Consider the following 22,723-nt stretch of genomic DNA (forward strand, 5'->3'; position numbering starts at 1 on the left):
CTGCAAACTCAGTATTTCCCATGGCACCGAGGCAACGGCCAGCAGAGTCCCCACTGCCAGGCTCCCAGCCAGGACTCCCCTGGGCCCACACAGGGAACACGTCAAGGGCCGGGCAGGCTGCCTCGCACGCAACGCAGAGCACAGGAGGTGTCCACGGGGAAAAAGGGCTGTAGGCTCTGGACCCTGCTCTGCAGGCAGAGTCAGCCCGCTGGTGTCCTTGCTGGCTTCCAGGCCCAGTGCCGGGGGTGGGGGGCAGTGTGGGGGATGCAATGAGCTGTTTGGTGATACCAGGAAACTGTAGCAAAAGGAAGGGCAGGAAGGAAAAGCCATAGGAGACCCCTGTGTTGGGGAAGTGCTGGTGAGCTGCAGCTAACTCAGACCTGAGATTAAAAATCAAACCCCCCCTTGTCTCCTGCTCTCTCTGACTCCTCCTTGTGAATAAAGTAAGTGGAATCAGCTAACTAGATACTTAAGGTCATAGCCTATGCACGCTGAAAGGGATCTCAGAGATGAGACCAACCCTTTAGCTTATGAAGGAAGAGACCCAGAGAGGAGAAGCAACATGTCCAAGGTCACACAGCCAGACGGTGGCAGCATCAGGGCTGGAACTCCCCATGTCTCTAAATATTGAGCACCTACTATGTGCTGGGGACTCTTCTGGATGTGGAGGATACAGCAGTGAACAAAACAGACATGAATTCATGTCTGAGATCAACACTGAGATCACAACCGAGATCAACACTGCCCGATGGAACCCTCTGCTGCGATGGAAATGAACCACACCTTGCAGCCCACTGGCCACAGGTGGCTTTGGAGCCCGTGACATGTGGCTGGTGTGACCAGAGAACAACGTTTTCACTTCGTGTATTTTGCAACAGCTGTTTGGACTTCATGGAGACTGACCCTGTCTTCCCCCCGTGGCGCCCCTCCCCACCCCTGGTGGTTTTCTGTACTCTGAAGGGGGCTGCGTCTGCTACTGTGAAAGCCCCACAAGCTGTCCACTGGATACTGTTTGCACGGCATGTCTCTTTTCATTCAGGAACTGAATTTTTAATTTTATTTATTTTCAATTAATTTTAATTTAATTAACTACATGTAGCTAATGGCTATGCTATTTTGACAATGCCATTTTAGAGGACTCGGTTCAATAAGTACTGTCTCTACTCTTCCGAGAGCTAAGCAGACCAGCTCCTCCCCTCAGGGAAACACTGCCAGTGAGTGACTGTCCCGTGGAACTCAGGGGTCCTGATGTTCTTCCCCTGCCAGGGGAACCATGCCATCACTGTTCAAGAGGGAGAAAGTGGCCCCTGACCCACTCCTTTCCCGGGGTCTCAGAAGCAACTGGGAACATCCAGGGGGACAGAGACTGAGCTGGAACTGGCCGCTCTGAGGGCAAAAGGCCCACTGGCTGCTGCTTCAGGCAAGGTCTCTCTCCAGGTCAGGGTGGTCTGACCCCTCCCAGTTCTGGTCCTCACACTGTAGGGGGAAAGCACTCTTCTACTATGTTCTGGAACCTTCTGGAAGGTCTTGTGCAAGGGGCAGGCCTTGGTTTTTCTGGGTTGGCCTACACCTATTGAATGGCAGCTGGAAATGACCCAGGACAAGGAAAGGTGACAGGTCTCAGGGAGGGGACAAAGGGCAGCTTGGTTAATTGAGATTATTTAGATAAAGCCGGCCCCATAGAACCCACTGCTGCCAAGGACTACTCGGTCAGCTCGACCTCCTCTCTCCTCCAAGCGCCCACACCCCCTCCTCCTGGTGCACTGTGCTGCATGTGTTTACTCACCACCTGGCCCCCGAGCCTGACATCTCTCCGGAGCTCACAGGGCTGTGGACATCCTTCCCGCGTGGAAGGCACTCGCGGAGGCTGCGCCTTCCATCCCATGGATACTGTGCCCAAGGCCCAGGTCTGAGCTGGTGCAAATTAGCATGCGAGAAAGGACAACAGAGAGAAGGAAGGAGAAAACACTGCCACCCGAGTCAGCAGTGGTCCTGCTCCTCAAGGGCTGGGGCGGGGGGGGCCCTCAGGGAATCCAGGAAAAGGGTTACCTGTTTACCTTTAACCTCCAGTTTGGGACTTCAATGCCTCCTCTCCCTCCCAAACTCACTCTCTCTCTCTTCCTCCCCCTCTTTCTCTGTCTCTCTCTTTCTCTAGCTCTCTGTCTTTATTTCTGTCTTTCTATGTCCCTATTCCCTCTCTCTCTCTCTCTCTCTCTCTCTCTCTCTCTCTCTCTCTGCCTCATTCCTTCCCACCCCCACCCCCAGCCCTTTGCATGAACACTATAATGCTAAACCTGCAGTTACAGTCTCAATGCATCTTGACTTTTTAGCTGCTTGTCCCTTGATGTATCCCAGCATCTTTACCTCCCCCAAGAATGGCTTTCTGTCCTTGCCTTGGTCTCCTTCCTGAGCTTAGAGGGCAGAAGAGCTGGGAGACCAATGCAGAGAGTAGGGGAGGATGGAAATACCCCAGTAGGGGCAACTGAGCGCCTGGAACCTCCACATTACACCCAGCATACCTCCCTTTTAATTTATACATCTTATTTCATTTTCTTACCAAATAAACTGTCACAATAATCCAGGAGCTGATTCAATTCAGGCAGAGCTGCAGAGATCAAGTCAGAAAATGACTGATAGTCTTGATGCAGAAATTGTATTTATCATACAGGCAAATAAAGTGGGAAGACATACAGTCAGGATAAAGGTTTTGTCGGCCCTGGAGTACACAGTTGGCCTGCCCCGCCACCCACCCCCACCCCCCAGTGAAGCATCAGCACAGGTTCAAGACAAGATCGAAATGGAGGGCAGCAGGGCCTGCAGGGTCAGCAGGTGGCGAAGGCCAGCGAGTGGGGGCCCACAGGGTCCAGGCAGCACCAGGAGCAGATGCTGTCCAGACACACTGGGCCGCCGCCCCACCTCCGCCTCGGAGGGAATGAGCGGGGGCAGGGCTGCGCCCCAAGAGGACCTGGAATCACTCCACATTGGAAATTCATGGCAAATTGCTCCTGTAATTTACTGGTCCGGCTGGAGAGATGCATCTTTGAACTGCAGAGAGAGACTTTGAAAATCACTCTCAACCCTGGCTCTCCAAACCCTGTCTGCGATGAATTAAAGGGAATTATGCACATAAACCCCCAGATCAAGGGACACCCACTCTCCTTCAACTGCCTGCAAGCTGATTAGGCAGAGTTCACAGCAGACAGGCACCCAGGCCAGAAAAATAAAATAAATTTAAAATGCAGAGATTGATGGCTCCTGCCATAAAGTCTCTCCAAAACCACGGTCTGTAAATTAGAATTTCCATCGATGCTAAGGCACGATGGCAGCTGTCAGCCTGGCGGGGTCTTTGGGGAAGGACTCCAGATCCCCCTTGAAATCCACCCACTGTCCAGTGGAGGGGGTCCACATCCCAGGGGAAGTGGTTTGGTTCTAAAGGACACCCCATTGCCCCAAAAAGGAGACACTGAGGCCCAGAACAGTCAGGTCACGGCCCGCACACCTCCTGTATCAACACCCAGGACCTGGCACCTTGCTGGTGCTCAGTAGCACGTGCAGGAGACCAGACCCGAGAGGACAGGGCCCTCCCTGCTGAGCAAACTTGCAGCAACCTCATCCCTCTCTGGCACAGCACAGGCCCCACGAGAGCCGCAGGGGGTGGATGGTAGAGAGGTGAGTCCTAGAACTCAGTTCCGCTCAGACCCCAGTCCAGGCCAGAGGGAGCTGGCAGTCAGGAGTGTAGAAACCTAAGCTGAGAGACTGGTATGTCTCAAGCCGAATTCCCCAGAGTGGGAGGCTGGAAGGGGGAAGTGTCAAAGGCTAGGACAGGCCACCCAGATTCCCCTCTTCAGGACTGAGACATCCATTCCCAAGTCCCTCTGTGAACTGCCTGCAGTCAGAGAACTGCCTGGCTCAAGGTCATGTCCCAAAACTGGGGGCAGCTGCATCTAATGCCTGGTTGGTTGGCCAAAGGGAGGGTGGTTACAAAGGCCTGGCCCCCTTGACTCGAGATGGGACAATTCTGCAGGCCGTCCCAGCCGCACAGCCTCCCCCAGGACGGCAAAGCCTCGGGTGTGACCATGTCACGGCCCAGTATCTCCCTCCGCCCCACCTGGCCGCTTCACCCCCTGCAGGTGCTGATACTGAGGGGACCAGGACGACAAGCTCTGACAGGGCAGGTGCCACAGCAGTGGAGGCGACAGGAGATCCCTTGTCCAGTCTAGTCCTCCGTGTCAGAGTCAGGGGACCGAGCGAGGGGCAGAGACTTGCCTCTGTCTGCACAGCCAGTCCCTGGCAGAGAACTCAGGCCTCCTGACGCCAGGCCTCTCTAGAAACCCTCCAGGAAGGCGAGGCCCAGGCATCCCTCGCCAGAAGGCCGCTCGACCCAGATGAGTAATTAAGAAAGGTCACTTCCCGGCCCTACTTGCCCCAGTGTTCACTCTGTCATTTTGTGGGCTCTTAAAGCCAAACGCACACTCCGTGGTCTCTCAGCATTTCTTGGCGCATCTCACCAGGATCCTTCTCAGAACGGGGACTATGTGCCACAAGGTTTTACGAGATTTATCTGGGAGCCTTTTTCAACAAAAGAAAGAGATATCTTCATCTCTTCCAGCCAGGTTATTCTCAGCCAGGTTATTACAGTTGACAATCACAACCCCCTACCTAGGTGACCCCAAAATTTTTAAATGGAAAAAAACACCAGAATTACAAATTACCCAGCATTTACATTGATTTGGTTAATCCCTAGAGGAAAATACAATTAAACGAAAGGGACTAAATGAAAGCTGACTGATGAGTTGCCATTTTAAGACATTCGGTTCAATTAAGCTAAAAGCCTGCTTGCTCTCAGGCCGGAGGCAGCGATGGCTCCTGAACACTGCGCGCCAGCCCTCCGGGGCCCGGCCCCCGCCGAGGGGCAGGAGGCTCCCAGAGCCCAGGAGGAGGGAATCCCGTGACCAGCACCTGTGCTGGGCTTTCCCGTGGAGGACCAAGCAGCCCCTCAGACCCCTGCAGGCGGCCAATCACCCCATCCTGCTGGATGGGGCTCAGGACGGGACAAGGATGCAGGACAGGGTCATAGGTTCTTTCCCCAAAATGTTGACCTTCTTGTTTTTAATTCTTTTCGCTTGTCTGTCTGTTTGATTTATATAAGATGGCCCCTGGTGGGAAGCCAGGGCCTCCGGTGTTACTAACTAGCTTCATTTTTCTCTTTAAAGTGGGGATGTCCTTGAAGCAGAGAAACCCAGAGGATAGCTCCCACTCTGTTGATAGCTTGCAGGGGAACTCCACACTGGTCCTTCATCCTCTCTGGCTTCAGCTTCCGCAGCAGCAAAGTCAGGCTAAAGTGCCTGTTTGGGGTATTACCACCCTGAAAGCTAACGTTGCTGAGACATAAAGAACAGGCTTTAAGCATACGGTGTCAGAAGAATGTGATAAGACCTTGACCAAAGCCTTATCCAGATGTATAGATATAGGTATAGGGATGTCTCTGTAGACAGACATAAAGATACAGAAATGTTTTTAACTCAGAATGGATAGACTTAAATGTAGAACCTAAAAGCTTTTAGAAGAAAACATAGGAGAAAATCTCCTAGAGCAAAAGGTTCTTAAATGTGACTACGAAAGCACAATCCATAGCAGAATCGATCAATTAGACCTCATTAGAATTAAAACCTTCTGCTCTGCAAAAGATGGTGTCAAAGGAATGAAGAGACATGTTACAGAGTCGGAGAAAATACTCACAAATCACACACCCAGCAAAGAACTTGTATCTAGAATACATAAAGAACACTTTCAAGTCAAAAGCAAAAAATTAACAATCCAATTTAAAAATGGGTAAATACTTGAAACACTTCACCAAAGAGGCGAATAAGCACATAATAAGATCTTCAACATCATTAGCCACTAGGAGGATAAAAATTAAAACCACAGTGAGATGTCACTGAGCGTCTCACGCCAGAACAGCTAACGTAAAACCAGTGACAGTACCACACACCGGCCCGACCGCAGGGAACCCAGATGGCCCGTGCACTGCTGGTGGGGACGTCCGACAGCACAGCCACCCTGGGACACAGCCCGGCAGTCCCTTCAGAACCTAAACACACAACACGCACATGACCCAGCAACTGCACTCTTGAATGCTTATCCCAGAGAAATAAAAACTCACGTTCACACAAAACCTGCACAAGAATGTTTATAGCAGCTTTATTTGTAATGGCTCAAACCTGGAAACCACCCACACATCCTTCAATGGGTGAACCGTGAAGCACACCAGGGGACACCCGTGACATGTGTACGCCAGGCTGCTAGTGTCCTCCCAAACCCACGTCCACCCAGAACCTCAGAAAAGGAACGTATTTGGAAATAGGGTCTTTGCAGATACAGTCAGTCAAGGGGAGGTCTTACTGATTAAGGCAGGCCCTAAATCCAAAGACCGGCGTCCTGTAGGGAGGGTGATGTGACGATGGGCAGAGACTGGAGTGATGCTCCCACGAGCCAGGGACGCCAGGGTTTCTGGCAGCCAGCAGCATCGGGCGGAGGCAAGGGGGGGTTTTCCCCCTGAAGCCCCCAAGCAGCACAGCCCAGTCGACACCCTCATTTCAGACTTCTGGCCTCCAGAGCCTTGAGAATAAATTTTTGTTTTAAGTCCCAGTTTGTGCTACTCTGTTACAGCAGCCCTAGGAAGTACACCATGGCATACAACTCAGCGATATAAAGGGACAAACTGATACCGGCAACACCCTGGATGAATCTCCAGAGAATCGTGTATAGTGGGAAAAGCCAGTCTCAAAAGGTTGCGTACTGTATGACTCTGTTTATATGGCAGTCGCAAACTGACAAATCAGAGTGATGGAAACCCGATCGGCGGTCACCAGGGGAGTGTGGAAGCAAGGGCAGGACGATGAAGGGGTGGCATGAGGGAGTTTGGGGGCGGGGGTGACTGAACAATTCTGCATCCCGCTTGTGGTAGTGGTTCTATGAATCTGTACCTATAACAAAATTCACAGAGATACACACACGTAAAAATTGATAAAACCCAAAATAGATCTGTAGTTTCATTAATAGCATGGTGCCACATCAATTCCTGGTTTTCATAGTTAGACTACAGGTATGTGAAATGTTATCAGGGGAAGCCGGGTGAAGAGTACCCAAGAACGCTCCACTATATTTGAAACTTCTGTGTGGCCTTAGATTATTTTTAAATGAAAGGTTTTAAAAGAAGTGTTTGGAGGATTCAATGTTTTATAAATGTAAAGAGAAAAAAAATGTTCTCACCGGTCAGAATTGACTTACAGACAGCTCCAGAGACAGACACAGGCTTGATTTCCACTTCACATTTACTTGCTCTGTAATTTTGGAAAGGTTCACTTCATTTCTCTGAGCCTCAGGTTCCTCGCATGAGAATTCTCACACAGGAATAGCGACCCACAATGCACATATTACAGATGGCGCGGTGTTGAAACATCTGACGTCACAGAGAAACACGGACGGTTGCTGAGTAAACCTTAGCTCCCCTCTTCATCCCAACTGGCGCAGCCCCTCCAGTTTGTGTCCTGGAACTGCTGATGTCTTTGATTCCACCCTTCAAGGTCAAACGAGGTTCTCCTGGGAACCCAGCTCCTCTGGAACACAGGGCTTCCAGATCTCCTCATCTGGGCCCACTCACCGCAGAGCGGAGCCTGAAGGTGAGACCTCCGTGGAAACAAGAGCCATCCTGGTAGCTCTGGCCAGTTTCCCTGCCTTTTGGCCCTCAGGGTATTCTGAGACCCCATTTACCCGCCCTTTTTTCCTCCCCTCCGTCATTACCCTAGCTACTACTCTAAATGGCCTTGCAAAAACAAGAGTTGTCCCTTCATCATTGCAAAGCACAGTTCACAAAGCACATACGTGTCATACCTCCTTAGAGCCAGAACAAGCTTAGCTAGAGGCACGGCAGGTGTGAGAATCCCAATTTTCCAAATGGAAAGAGGTGGGTGAGGAACAGGAAGAGGAGAAGGGAATACACATAATTAACCACCAGACCCTCGACTGTCTTTCATCTGATTATTACAAGATTGTGACATAAGTATTATTAAATCTCCATTTTGCAGACCAAAAAAAAGAAACTCTGTCAGTTCAGAAAGGCTAAGTAATATATCCAACAACACACAGCCCACAAGGGTAGAACAGGGACCACACCCAAGCCTGCCTGACTCCAAAGCAGGGGTCTTTCCTTTCCATCAGGCACAAAGTCCATCACGCTTTCATCCATCCATTCTTTCTTGTTTTCATTTTTATCAAGAAACAATTGCAAATCTTTCTCTCTGTCAGGATTTCTTTAATTGACCAGACCCATGAGTGCGCTAGCCCCCAGTGTGTGGGGTCTTCAGGCGCTCCTCTTTACTCTGCATCCCCCGCAGTCTCACCCCGTTTCCACCTTGTCACATTTCTACCTGGGAAACCGCCCCCCCCCCAGCATCCCGTGCTTACCCAGGCGGCAGCACCACCACCCCTCCCTTCCCGCAGTCTCTCCCCCAGCTCCACCAGCTCCACAGAGAGCCACAGTCTCTCCATAGCCCACAGCGTCCAGGCTGGAGGACCCTGAGAGAGCCTTCAAGGTGACTCTGAGATCCACAGAGGGGAAGGCACCTGCCTCAAGTCCCAAGGTGAGATAGCCGCAGGCCAGGACCAGCTCCCAGGCCTCCCTGCTTGTGTGCAGCCCCCTAGGCACGGATCCCACCACGCAGCAGCACCCTGTCCCTGCTGAGAGCTCGGCCTGCCTTCCTCCCAGCACTGCTCCTCAGGGGAGGGCTGCCTGGGTCAGGGGCTCCCCGCAGCTCCAGGGTTCCCTCCTCCCTTCCACACTCCCGAGTCCTGCCCATCCTCCCAGCCTCATTCGATCCTGCTTCTCCCTTCAAAGCTTTCCAGATTAATCTCACCCCAAGACTCTCTACCTCCCGCCACCCCCAAATACCTCCAGCTCTCACATGATAACCACCATGAACCTGGGTTCGACCTTCCCAGCCAGGCCACTGCCCTCCCCACAGCTCTCGGAGGAGCAGAGTGAACAGAGAGCAGAAAGGGAGTTGGGGACGGAACCCTCGTTGAGTGTTTGCCCGCACATCAGTCTTATTGATGAGGGCTGTCTTATCTTTTCCCAGCTCATGGAATTTGCCACCCCCCCAAAGAACCTCTTCCCCATTATAATATTGCCTAATAACCTACTGAAAACTAATTTTGGGTAAAATTCCACTTTTAAGTTGAGACTTGCCCCCCTAATGACTGATGGGGACACCAGAATCAAACCAAGTCTTCCACCCATTAAATAAAACCACATAAAACCTGTTCCTGCAAACAGCACTTCCCTGACACGCGCAAGCCAGCCTGCAATAAGTATTCCTAATTGTGCTTGTTAAAAAGTGGATTTATGAATCCCAATTAGGCCACTTACACTTACACAGCAGCAGTGTTCAATACCACCAAACCTTCCTCCTTCCCCGGATGAAATTATTTTTGGTAGGTGGCAGGATAATCACTAAAACATAAAAGGACCCACTTGACACCACAGCAGCAGCTTCAGCAATTCTGTTAGGAGGGCTTGAGGACACGCAGGTTTGGATGGCATATGGAAGCCCATGGCAAGCGTCTGCCACTCCACGCTCCTCGGCCATGCAGGCCCTTCTCTTGGTTCCTTCTCCTTGGATCCCAAACCTGAATGCCCAACCCCACACTGCCACGCCCTCCCCCCTACCCTTTATTTCCCTGCTGCTCCCCAACTAAAACTGTGCCTTCTCCTTTTAAAGACCCAGGGCATATTGTCCCTCCTCCAGGAAGCCTTCCTTCCTTAACCCAACCTCCCACACCTACTGTTGTTCAAGACTCATTCCTCAATTGTGCATTTGTCTCCAGCTCTGGGACACGAGGTCCCTGAGGGCAAGAACCGGGTCTTATCCATCTAGGCATCCCCAGTGCCCGACATGGAGAAGGCTGGCCCACTCACTCACTCCTTCATGCTTTCCTTCAATTGACTTGTTGGAACCCAATTCAAAAATAAGCAAAGGATATGAGCAGACATTTCTCTAAAGAAGATACACAAATGGCCAAGAACCACACGAAAAGATGCTCACCATCACTAATCGCTAGGGAAATGCAAAGATAGGTCACAATGAAATATCGCCTCACCCAATCAAATGGCCACTATCAAAAGAACAGAAAATAACAAGTATGGACCAGGACGTGGAGAAACTGGAACCCTCATACCCTGCTGGTGAGAATGCAAAACGCTGCAGCCACTTTGGAGAACAGTCTGGCCGCTCCTCCAAGGACCTGACAGTTCCACCCCTATGTAGCGATCCAACGTAAATGAGAACACATCCTTGCAAAAGCTTGTACACAGAAACAGCAGCACTGTTCGTCGCAGCTGAAAAGTAGAAACAACCCAAGTATCCATCCACTGATCAGTGGATACATAAATGGTGGTCTAGCCACACCGTGGAATATTATTATTCAACAGTAAAAAGGAATGAAGTACTAGTTCATGCTCTAATATGGATGAACCTTGAAAACATTTTGCTAAATGAAAGAAGCCAGTCACAAAGGACCACATATTATATGATGCCATTTATATGAAACGTCCTGAATAGGCAAGTACACAGAGGCAGAAAGTAGACTAGTGGCTGCCAGGGACTTGGGGAAGGAGATGGGAAGTAACTACAAATGGGTGTGGGGCTTCTTTTGGGGGTAATTGTGGTGGTGGTGGCCCAACTTTGAATATACAAAAAGCCATTTAATTGTATGCTTTTAAATAGTGAAGCATATGCTGGGTGGATTGTATTTCAATAAAGCTGTTACCAAAAAAATTTTATTTAAAAAATCATCTGTTGGGCAGTTACTACGTGGAAGACAGGGGAGCCCCAGAAGCCCGAGCCCCTGGACGCACCTCCGCGCAGCGTGGTGCGTGTGGAGCAGCCTTCCTCCACCGCTACAACCCCCCTCAAGGTGCCACCAGTGCCCTGCTCCGCCAGCGAGGACAGTGAGTGACCTCTTTCTCCGAATCAGTTTGCAAGGTGGAAACTGCATCAATAACAGGACAACTTGCTACTTCAAGACTTAATATAATGTAACAGTTAAGAGCAGTCTCTAAAATGAGACCTCTTAGTATCAAATCCCAGCTCTGCCTGTTATCAGCCGTGTGACCTTGGATAAGGTACTTCACCTCTCTGACCCTTATTTTTGTCAGCTGTAAAATGAAGAGGCAACAACATTACCTACCTCACAAGGCTGCTGTGTGGATAAAATGAACTAATACATATATAGTACTTGTCATAGCATGAGCGCTATACAAGGATTAGCTAGGATATTTCCCAAGATGGGAGAGTGAATCTCATTATTTGGTTTAGCGATGGGCAAAACTTACAAAATTCGTATTCATCTCAGTCAACACCTCCAAACCCCCATTGCTCTGAATTACGCAGTTCTTCCCCCAGCCCTCTGTCCCCTCAGCCCAAACCAGCCAATCCCCCTCCTCCCCATGAGCAAGGGTCTTGGCTCGTTTGAGTGCTAGAGGATGCGGATGTAAGAAAGAGCAAAGCGGCAGACTCCGGGGGTCCTTAGGGCCCTGGAACAAGGAAGCAGGAGTGCGACAGAAGAGGCCCAGGACAGCGGGGCAGCCAGCCAGAGGGCCAGCCCTGCCATCTGCTCCCCTGTCCGCAGTGTGTGGCCTGGAGTGGACTCACACTTGGTCACAGCCCCGCACCCTACCAAGTGCCTGTCTGGGAGCCGAGCCGAGGCCCAGCCGTGTCCCATCACGGGGGAGAGGCGAGCAGCCCTGCCCGAAAGAGGCCTCTGCAGTGTGCTCACCCATGGCCCACACTCCCTTTGCCTAAGGATGGCAGGAAAAACCAGCACTCTCCCAAGGAGACTGATGGCCGAGGGAGCTGTCCAGTAGACAATACAGCTTTTATGAGACCCTGTGAGGGGGCCAGAGGCCAGCGCTCAGTGGGTGACGCCACTCTGCACCCTACCAGCCCCCTCCATCAGGTGTGGATAATTAAAATGCTTCCCCAACAAGTGCCCTTAGGAGACAGGGGCCCAGTGGGTATATATACACACACACAGGCATACATTGGCAAGCATACACTCACGTAAGGTCACACCCATTTCAGCACACACACCCTCCATAAACAGCTGACATACATACACAGACATGTATACCCACACACACACTCATGCACATACACATGTGTATACACACACATTCACCTGACACACACACAGTGACAGGAGTACATATAATTTCACACATAGGCATACACTTTCAAATACACACATATATTCACACACATTGAAGTACACACATATACACATAAACAGCTCATATATACACAGTCAAATACATATACACACTCATGCACATGCAAAGATGCTCTTCTGCACACATTAACTCCATACATGTTGATACCCACACTCATCCTCACACATAAACACACATGCATATACTCACACTCACCTGTGCACGCAATCACAAAATATGCTAACACACACATTTACACACCAACATGCTCTCACACACACACACACACTCACATGTACCCAGAGGCAGACCCTCAGCCCTCCGGGGCTCTGTGCTCCCTGGGAGCACAAGGTCGGGGCTCAGCAGTTAAGTCAGAAGATTGCTTTCTCATCTGCAGCCTCTTTCCCTCCTTCAGAAAAACATTCCCAGGGCAGGATTCCTGGGGAGGCAGCATGAGGAGTGGAGAACACACAGGCCCACAGAGACCTGGGGGACCCCTTTCCGGAAGAAGTCCCCGAGGATGTCTGCAGACCGTGGGGACTGATGTCGGTGGTGGTGGGCTATCGCACTTTCGCTTAGGTCAACAGAAATCACGCCAGGGCTCTGCACTTTGCAGAGCATGTCTTCCTACACCAACCACATTCCTGCCGCACCGCCTGCCGACTCACCTCAAGCCTCAGTTTCCTCGTGGAGCTGCTGTGAGGATTAAGTGAGATAATGCACGGAAATTGTGGAGCCCAGTGCCTGCCACATAGTAAGCCTCAATAAATGATAGCTTTTTATCCTCGGTATTATTATCAATATGGATATTAATAATAATAAATCCTATGGCAATCCTTACAGCATTATTTTTCTCATGTTGTATAAATGAAAACAAAAGCCCAGCACTTTAGATGCCACGTGGCAGAGCGGGACTCGGGCCTTCTCCCTCCAGAGAACCCCCTCCTCCTCTGTGCGCCCACCGCCCACCCGCGGCCTGCTTCTCCATGCCTGGCCCCACATTTTGAGCCTCTCACATGTCCCTGCAGAGAGGGCAGAGGGAGAGGGAAGGGGAAGGAACAGACAGTGTGCTTCTCTCCTGGTTCATCCCATGGACGTGGGCTGGGCTCTGCTGCCCGAAGCTTGCTCTGAAATGATTCTGTTTTATGTCTATTTCTCCACCTCCACTCCGCCTGAGGCCCCAGGACAGGGCTAACCCTGGATCGGTTCCACAGGAGATCCCTTTACACTTCAGATCCCCCTCTCCTAAGGTCACCTGGGCCAGCCACCCAGCCGCTGGATGGCCCCTGCCTTCCTGTCAGAGTCTAACCCCAAAACACCAGTTGGGTAACTGGGGCAGAGGCCCAGGAGCTAGTGCAGGTCCCTGTTCCTGCTCCAGCCCTAAGTCACCCTGCAACCTTGGGCCAGTCACTCTTCCTCTCTGGGCTTCAGTTTGCTCCCTGCTGAATGAGAGGGTGAGAAAGCCCTTCAAGCCGTAACTTTCTCAGAGGCTGGGAAGCTGCACAGAATCTCAGAAGGCAGGCTAGTGGGGAAGATAATTTGGGGGCGAGGGAGCTTTATAAATCATGTCACACCTGGAAGGCTCTTCAGAGGGTGCCACACACGGCCCTAAGTGCCCTTTTGGAGTTATCGTGGAGGGAGCTCCAGAGAAAGGGGAAGCTGGCGGCGGCAGGGGTAGGGAGCACACACGCTGGAAAGGAGCCAGACCGACAACACAGAAAGCCAGTTCAGGCAAGGGTGCAAGTGAGGAGGTCCTCGGCCCCCAGAAGTCCTAGCCTCCACCTCAGCGAGGGACCTGCTCCCCGTTTGCAGGCCAGCTTCCCCACACAGACAACCACCTCCTGTCACAGCCGGCTCGCAATCTGTTGACAGTGTAACATGGCCTGTGCTGGGAATTTTCCCTTTGTTCCTATAAACCTTCTCCCCACTCTTCTCCCCTTTGCCCTGGGCCCCAGGAAGCTGACCAGTATGGACTGTATAATAGTTCCCCTTGATCTCTGGCTTCTGGTTGGGTTTGGCCAGTGAAGCAGCCGCAGGAACCCACAGAGCAGGAGGGAGCAGGAGCACTGCCATTTGCCCACATCCCTCCTGGAAGGCCTCCTCCTGTCAGGCAGCCCTCTCTGCCCACGGGTGCTTCCTGCTCCGTGTGGTTGCTGGCCTCAGAGTGCTGCGCCGTCCTCTGCCGGTTTTCCTAAACTGCCCTCACCTTTGTAAACACTGCCTCTATTACACTCCCATCAATTACACAGCTTGACTCTGCCACCTGTTTTCTGTCAGGACCCTAACGCATCACTCAAGGAAAATGCTCTTAGTCAGATAATGATGACAGAGTCATCAAGACCAGAAGCAAGAAAGTCAGGCAGAAATAGCTCTGGGGTCATCTGGCCTTGTAGTTTCTCAGCGCAACGCAGCTCTCCACGGTGGGGTCTCCAACCCAAATCCCCACCTGGCCAGGAATGTCGATGAGTGCAAAACTCCTAGGGGGCCATGTGGCTCAGACGGCACAGGCCCCAGCCACACCAAAGGCCACCGCTCAGCTCCCTCCACTGCTGCCAAGCAAGAATGCAGGCCTGGGATTATAGATCTAATTATTTAAAGGCAATTGAAAATACATATTTTTATGTGAAATTTTCTCTTGGCTGATGTGTTTTAAAAGGCAAATGCAAGCCAAATGCATCTACTGCCAAAAGAGAGTTGTTTGTTCCTCCCTGAACTGCACTCTGATGCTGACATTCCGTCTTCTGCACAGATAATTCAAAGGGATGACAGCTTGGGGGCCCTAACAAGCCCCCACGCCCCAATCTGTGAGTCTCCGCCTTGCAGAAGGAAGAGGGCCAGCAAGGGTTCCCCAAGGAGGAGGGTCTTTGGCAAAGCCCAGACCGTGGGGAGAGGCGGGCAGCAGTCAGCAGTGCAGCTGACAGCCCCGGGTCAGGGACCCGGAGCCAGCCAAGATGGGGAGCCAGCCATGGTGGTCAGAAGTAGAGGACCCACTGGACAATGGACAGGCCTCAGAAAGATTTGGGTGATTTTGTTTGTTTCCAAACCCTGTTTGTTTTGAGGCTGCACTTTTCTACCTGAAAGTTGCAGCAATACGTGCTTCCCATCCTGGCGGGGAAGGTGATGGCAGCACCTTTAGCTGCACGGAGAGAGGGGATTAGCATCATTCACAAAGGCTCAGTCTCCATCTGCCTTCAGGACCATCAGATCATTTCGGGCTTACGCAGCTATGTAGCCAAAACGGCATTTTATCCTTCCAGCTGCCTCCAGGCCCAGCCAAGCTCCCAAACTCACTGCGCAGGAAAAAACCCTCTCCAATGAGGAAAAGCCTCAGCCGGCCATTCCTCAGCCCCCTGCTCCCTTTCTTCCCTGAAATGCTTCAGCACTGCCGACTTCCTCTCTGTCTGGGCACCACCAGCTATTGCAAAGCTGCTTTTCAGACCTTCCTTCTTGCTTCTCCATTACACTGGAAGTCCCCTTGGCAGCAGGGCTGGATTTTAAGTGCCATACCCTCCGGGCTCAGATCAGCTTCTTACAGATGGAGGTACATAAATATACACATCACTGGACATTTTTGGTGATGTGACTGGATAGTAATAAGAAATTAGCCCTGGCTGGTGGGGCTCAGTAGATTGAGGGCCAGCCTGCGAACCAAAGGGTTGCCAGTTCGATTTTTATTCAGGGCAAATGCCTAGGTTGTGGGCCAGGTCCCCAGTGGGGGGCACATGAGAGGCAACCACACATTGATGTTTCTCTCCCTCTCTTTCTCTGTCCCTTCACCTTTCTCTAAAAATAAATATAATCTTTTTTTAAAAAAAGAAATTATAAGCAAAATAATAATGACAACAGATGCCTTACATTTAGGCAGAACTTTGAACGTTAAGAATAAGAAATAATAAACCTAATATAGTAATGATAGACGTCTTACATTTGTATAGCACTTTAAAGTGTGCAAAGCACTTCCACCAACTTAATTTTATATCTTCAAATCATTCTTATAAACAGGAGAGACAGATGAAATAAGTTAGGCAAAATGCAAATTACTGCTGATGCAGGATGATGCAGGCAGGGGAAGGCACTCGACTGTTCCCTCTCTTTGGGGAACTGCTTGCAATATTCCATTGTGAAGAGTTTTGTTTGGCTTTGTTTTTAAGAAAACACTCCTGTGTGTAAGCAAAGTAGAGGCATCATCATCACCAGCACTACTCTAAAGCTGAAGAAGCTGAGACCCAGGGTCGGGGTCTGGCGGGCCCCGGTCGCTCAGCATGTGCGGGCGGCACAACTGAGACTGGAGACATGGGTCCCCACTCCACAGCAGGTGCTTTCTTTCCCACGTCGCTTTTGCCCAAAGTGGTTCCCACAAACACCATTGCCTTGGAACGTTAAAGGGTTCTACAGAAACTGAGATACCGTGGTTAACTATGTTTAACAAAAGGTTAAACAAAGCAGTGAGGTCTGTTTTGTGGGACTTGTCAGCGCCTTTGCAGAGCATTCTGTGGAACTAGTGTTCTCTAGAACACGGTTGGAAAACACCAGGCTCCATCAGACCCACAGGCACAGAGGACCCTTTCCTGTACGCACTCCACACCCACCTCCCCTCAGAGCCTCCCACCTTCCCAGAAACTGAGCACTGGCTGAGCGAACACCTGAGGAAAGGTGGGCTGCAGATTAGCCCTGCTGGGCATGTGCAAAGTATTGGAGGACAGAAGTAGGATAAACATAATCTTCAGGGGAATTGGGGACTATTGTGGGGTATGACAAGGCCTCTAGATAATGGCTGGCTCAGGACAAGATTGTCAACAATTCCAAGAAGGTACATAAAGCCAGCCCTGGCCCTGGCCTTCCAGGCTCCCAAATGATGTCACTACCCAGGAAGTGTCATTTTGGAGAAGGGAGAAAGGTTATTTCTCCTGCATGGGCTGCTCCCAAGCACTCTACAGGAACAGATGCTCCAAACCTCTCCTGAGCCATGAATTGAGTTGCTGATTCAAGCTCCCTCCCCACCCTTCCTTGCTAAGCCTCCACCCCTGGACCCTTTTGTGCCCGCACCAGCTTCTTTGGCAGTTTCACAGGCCCTTTGGGCAGCTATATTGATGCTTAATCACTAATGAACTAGGCTTTTTCCATCTTCCTCTTCACCCTTCTCCCCCTCAGTAGTGAGATCTTGGGCCATAGAAGAGCAAGAAAAAGAAAGCATGATTTACTTTGTGAAAGCTGGAAATATTTATCATCCTCAAATAACAACTAATCCTTACTGAGCATTTGCTGTGTGCCAGGCCTTGTGCTGGGTGTTTACCCACTTACAATCCCAACAACCCTAAGAGGTAGGTCAGATGGGAAAACTTATGAACACAGAGGTGCGGGGTTTGGCTCGCATCACTCAGACAATGAATGATAGAGCTGAGCTTTGACCCAGGCAGGAGTGTCTACAGCCATACTACCCTGAATGCTCCTGATCTTGTCTGATCTTGGAAGCTAAGCAGGATCAGGCCTGGTCAGCACTTGAACCCACACAAGAGAATTCTAGAAACCCTGCTCAGAGCCACCCCCATCTGACAGTGGCTGGGCAGGAGCCTGCAGACCTGAATTGCCCCCAGTAGCAGGTCTAGAGAGTCAAGGATGGCCAGGGGCAGCCAGCCTGGGTCAACAAGACCCCCAGGCTGTAGAAACCATCTCCATCAACTCCAACAATTTTTCATACCCACTGGCTTATCTGTTTGCCTTTATATCCACCCCCACCCCCAGTCCTGGTCACCTGCCATTGGGAGGCCTTTACTGTAGCTGGACTAGTCCCAGTCAAGGCAGACAGTGGGAATTAGAATTAGCTGTGCTATCAGAGATTCAGCATCCAAAGTTTCCAGGAAGCTCTGGGTAGCCTCATGCCATCTGGGCTCTGCCCTGCCCTTTGCCCATGGCCTTTCAGCCCCCTTTAAAATACTGGGCCTCTGCTTTGTTTCCTGATGGACACCCCAGCCCCTTGGGGATCTAAATTCTAATATAGCCAGCTTCGCCTTACCTCCCCCAAGGGAGTGGACCCTCCACTCTCTGGTTAGGGTCTTGCTCCAAATGAAATGAACACCCAGGATATGAAAGGAAGGGTAGGGAGTTTTATTAAAGCCTGCTGTGGGCCAGGCCCCTATGCCCACTAGCTACCAGTAATTTCTGTCTCATTTACTTAACCCACCCAACTACCTTACGAGGTGAATAATAGTATCACCATTTTTATGGAAGAGGAAGCTGAGACTCAGAGGGGTTAGGTAACATCACTAAAGTTATACTACAGTGAATGGAGGACCCTAGCCTGCTTCAAAAGCCAATGCTGCTAACAAAGATGCCATAGTGTTAGGACCATAATAATGCTTCAGTTGCTGTTAAAAAAGGCAGGTGTGACCCTGGAGGAGATAATACCATCTTTGTCTTACACAGTGCTGACACTCATACAGGGTAAACAATGCACTCAAATTCACGTGCTATTACTAACACCTAATTTAACACATACTATGTGCTGGGCACCTTGTTAACAACTTAGCATGAATTATCACATTTAATCCTCACAACACTATAAGAAAAGTACTACTATTATTATTTACACTTTACAGATGAGGAAACTGAGGCTTAAAGATCAAAAAAAACCCATAAGCTGAAGACACTGCAGTAAATGCCTGACCCATGGCCATGCCCTGTGCTCCATCCCCAGAGTGCCCCCTCTTTTGTCCAGGTGCCTGCTCCTCTCCAGCGTGACTCAGGGATGCATAACCCACGTGAATCTTCATTGCTTGAGCCAGTCATGGTAATCCCCTTCATCATGCCAGTGATTGATTAGGAAAGACTATGTGACCAAGTTCTGGCCTATAACATAAAAACCTACTTGAAGAAACCTTCTGAAGGGCTTCTGGGTAAAGTTTTGTAAAAGGAGAGGTCCAGAAAGAGCTGGGTACTCCCTTCTTCCACTGGATATTGTCATTTCTGAATGTAACAACTGGAACTGCGGCAGCCATCTCACCACCCCGAGGCCCTAGCACAAGGAGGAGCCAACATGCAGAGGAGATCGGCCAGAAACATGGAAAGGACCTGGATTCTTATTATTTAAGCCCCTGATGCCATGCTTTTCTGTTACTTGCAGCCTAACTGATGTAGCAAAAGGGTGTGTGAAATTCCATCTCTCTAGCTCTAGACACAAAAGTAGACCACTTGACACAGAGACATCTACATCATAGGGGCACCAGAAGGAGAAAAGAGAGAGCAAGAGATCAAGAACCTACTTGAAGAATAATGACCAGAAGTTTCCCTAACCTTGTGAAAGAAAAAGACACAGGACACAGGTCCAGACACAGGTCCAGAAAGCACAGAGTCACAAACAAGTTGGACCCAAAGAGGATCACACCAAGACACATCATAATTAAAATGGCAAAAGTTAAAGAAAGAGAATCTTAAAAGCAGCAAAAGAAAGACAGTTACCTACAGGGAAGCTCCCATAAGACTGTCAACTGATTTCTCAACGGAAGCATTTCAGGCTAAAAGGGATTGGCAAGAAATATTCACAGTGATGAAAAGTGAAGACCTACAACCAGGACTACTTTACCCAGCAAGGCTATCATGTAAAATTAAAGAAGAAATAGAGAGATTCCCAGGCAAGAAAAAGCTAAAGGAGTTTTTTTACCATCAAACCAGTATTACAAGAAATATTAAAGGGCCCTCTTGAAGAACAAGAAGAGGATGAAGAAAAAGGAGGAGGAGGAAGAGAGGGAAACAGAAGAACATAGGTAAAAGAATAAAATGGCAATAAGTATGTAACTATCAATAATCACTTCATTTTTTTTAATCCTCATGCAAGGATATTTTCTCATTGCCTTTAGAGAGCACGGAAGGGAGAGATGAATGGAGACAGAGAAAAACATCAATGCAAGACAGAAGCATTGACTGGTTGCATGCTGTACTCACCCACACAAGGGATCAGCACCATAATGGGGGATTGTACTGTCCAGATTGGGGGCAGGGGGAGCAGACTGCAGGTACCAACACCTAGACCAGGGATTAAACTGCAGTTCACATATGTGACCTGACCAGGAATCAAACCCACAACCTTTTGGTTATGGGAAGATGCTCCAACCAACTGAGCCACACTGACCAGGGCTCAATAATCACTTTCAATGTAAATGGCTTAAAAGTTCCAATCAAAACACATAGGGTAACTAAATGGATAAAAAAACAAGATCCATATATATGCTGTCTACAAGAGACTCACCTCAGAACTAAAGATAGACACAGAGTAAAAGTAAAGGGATAGAAAAAGATATTTCATGTAAAAGGAAAGGGAAAAAACTGGGATAGCAATTCTTTAATCGGACAAAATAGACTTTAAAACCAAGGCTAGAGTAGGAGACAAAGAAGAACACTACACAATGATAAAGGGAGCTATCCAACAAGAGGTTATAACATGTGTGAACATAGGCACCCAACATATAATACCTAAATATGTAAAGCAAGTCTTGGTGGACATAAAGGGAAAGATTGACAGTCATACAATCATAGTTAGGGATTTCACTACCCCATTGATATCAATGAATAGATCTTCCAAACAGAAAATCAATATGGAAATGGCAGCCTTAAATGATACACTAGATCAGATGGATTTAATTGATATCTTCAGAACATTTTACCCCAAAGCAGCAGACTATACATATTTTTCAAGTGCACATAGAACATTTTCTAGGACAGGCAACAGATTAGGACACAAAGAAAGTCTCAATAAATTTAAGAAGATTGTAATCATATCAAGTATCTTCTCTGACCATGATAGTATTAAACCAGAAATCAACCACAAAGGGAAAAAAATGAGAAACACACAAAGACATGAAGGCTAAATAACATGTTACTAAACAATGAATGAGTTAATGATGAAATCGAGGAAGAAATCAAAAATTACCTGAAAACAAATGAAAATGAACATGCAACAACCCAAAATAAAAGCAATCCTAAGAGAGAAATGCATAGCATCACAGGCCTACCTCAAGAAACAAGAAACATAAATATCCAGAAATCAGATGTATTTTTATGCACCAACAATGAATTATCAGAAAGAGAAACTAAGAAAAAAATCTCATATACAATCTCAAATAAACAATCTAACTTTACACTTAAAGGAACTTGAAAAAGAAAAGCAAGCAAATCCCAAAGTGAACAGAAGAAACAAAATAATAAAGAACAGAGCAGAAATAAGTGAAATAGAGTCTAAAAAAAATACAAAATATCAATGAAGTCAAGAGCTGGTTCCTTGAACAGATAAACAAGATTGACAAACCTTTAATTAGACCCATCCAGAAAACAAGAGCGAGGACCCAAATAAATAAAATCAGAAATGAAAGAGGAGAAGTTATAACTGACATTGAAGAAATACAAAGAATTGTAAGAAAATATTACAAACAACTATATGCCAACAAATTAGGCAATCTGGACAAAACAGATAAATTCCTAGAAACATACCGAATTGGAAAGAATCAGAGAATCTGGATAGACAGATTACAACTAGTGAAATTGAAGCAGTAATCAAAAAATTCCAAACAAACAAAAGTCCTAGACCAGATGGCTTCACAGTTGTATTTTACCAAACTTTCAAAGAAGAATTAACACCTCTCCTTCTCAAACTACTCCCAAAAAATTCAAGAGGAGGGAAGACTCTCAAGCTCATTTTACAAGGCCAGCATTACCCTAATTCCAAAACCAGATAGACACTACAAAGAAAGAAAAGCATAGGCCAATATTCCTGATGAACAAACATGCTAAAATTTCAACAAAATATTAGCAAACAGGATCTAGCAATACATTTAAAAGATCACACACCATGATCAAGTGAGATTTATTCCCAGGATAGAAGGTTGGTACAATATTCTCAAATCAATAAATGTAATTCACCACATAAACAAAATGAAGGTTAAAAACCCGATGATCATATCAATAAATGCAAAAAAGCATTTGATAAAATCCAGCACCCATTTATGATAAAAACTCTTAGCAAAGTGGAATAGAGGGAAGAACATGCTTTGACATAATAGAGACCATATATGACAAATCCACAGCCAACACTATACTCAATGAGCAAAAACTACAAGTGTTCCCTTAAGATCAAGAACAAGACAGGGATGTCCACTTTCACCACTCTTATTCAACATAGTGCTACAATCATACAAGAAGAAGAATAAAAGGCATCCAAATTGGAAGGAAAGAAGTAAAACTGTCATTATTTGCAGATGACAGGATACTGCATATAGAGAACCCTTAAGATACCACTAAAAAACTACTAGAACTGATAAATGAATTTATTAAAGTAGCAAAATACAACATAAATATGCAGAAATCAGTTGTATTTTTATGCACCAACAATGAATTATCAGAAAGAGAAACTAAGAAAAAAATCTCATATAATTGCATCAAAAAGTATAAAATACCTAAGAATAAATT

General features: G+C 48.4%; 1 protein-coding gene across 3 annotated transcripts in view; it reads right to left on the reverse strand.

Moving 5' to 3' along the window:
• The window catches only part of MEGF11 (multiple EGF like domains 11), a 353,113-nt gene that overhangs the window by 305,760 nt on the left and 24,630 nt on the right, over positions 1-22,723 (reverse strand). The window lies entirely within an intron of this gene.

Source organism: Phyllostomus hastatus, unplaced genomic scaffold (assembly GCF_019186645.2).
Source record: "Phyllostomus hastatus isolate PE091 unplaced genomic scaffold, TTU_PhHast_1.1 phas_scaffold_501, whole genome shotgun sequence".
NCBI classification, from domain to species: domain Eukaryota; kingdom Metazoa; phylum Chordata; class Mammalia; order Chiroptera; family Phyllostomidae; genus Phyllostomus; species Phyllostomus hastatus.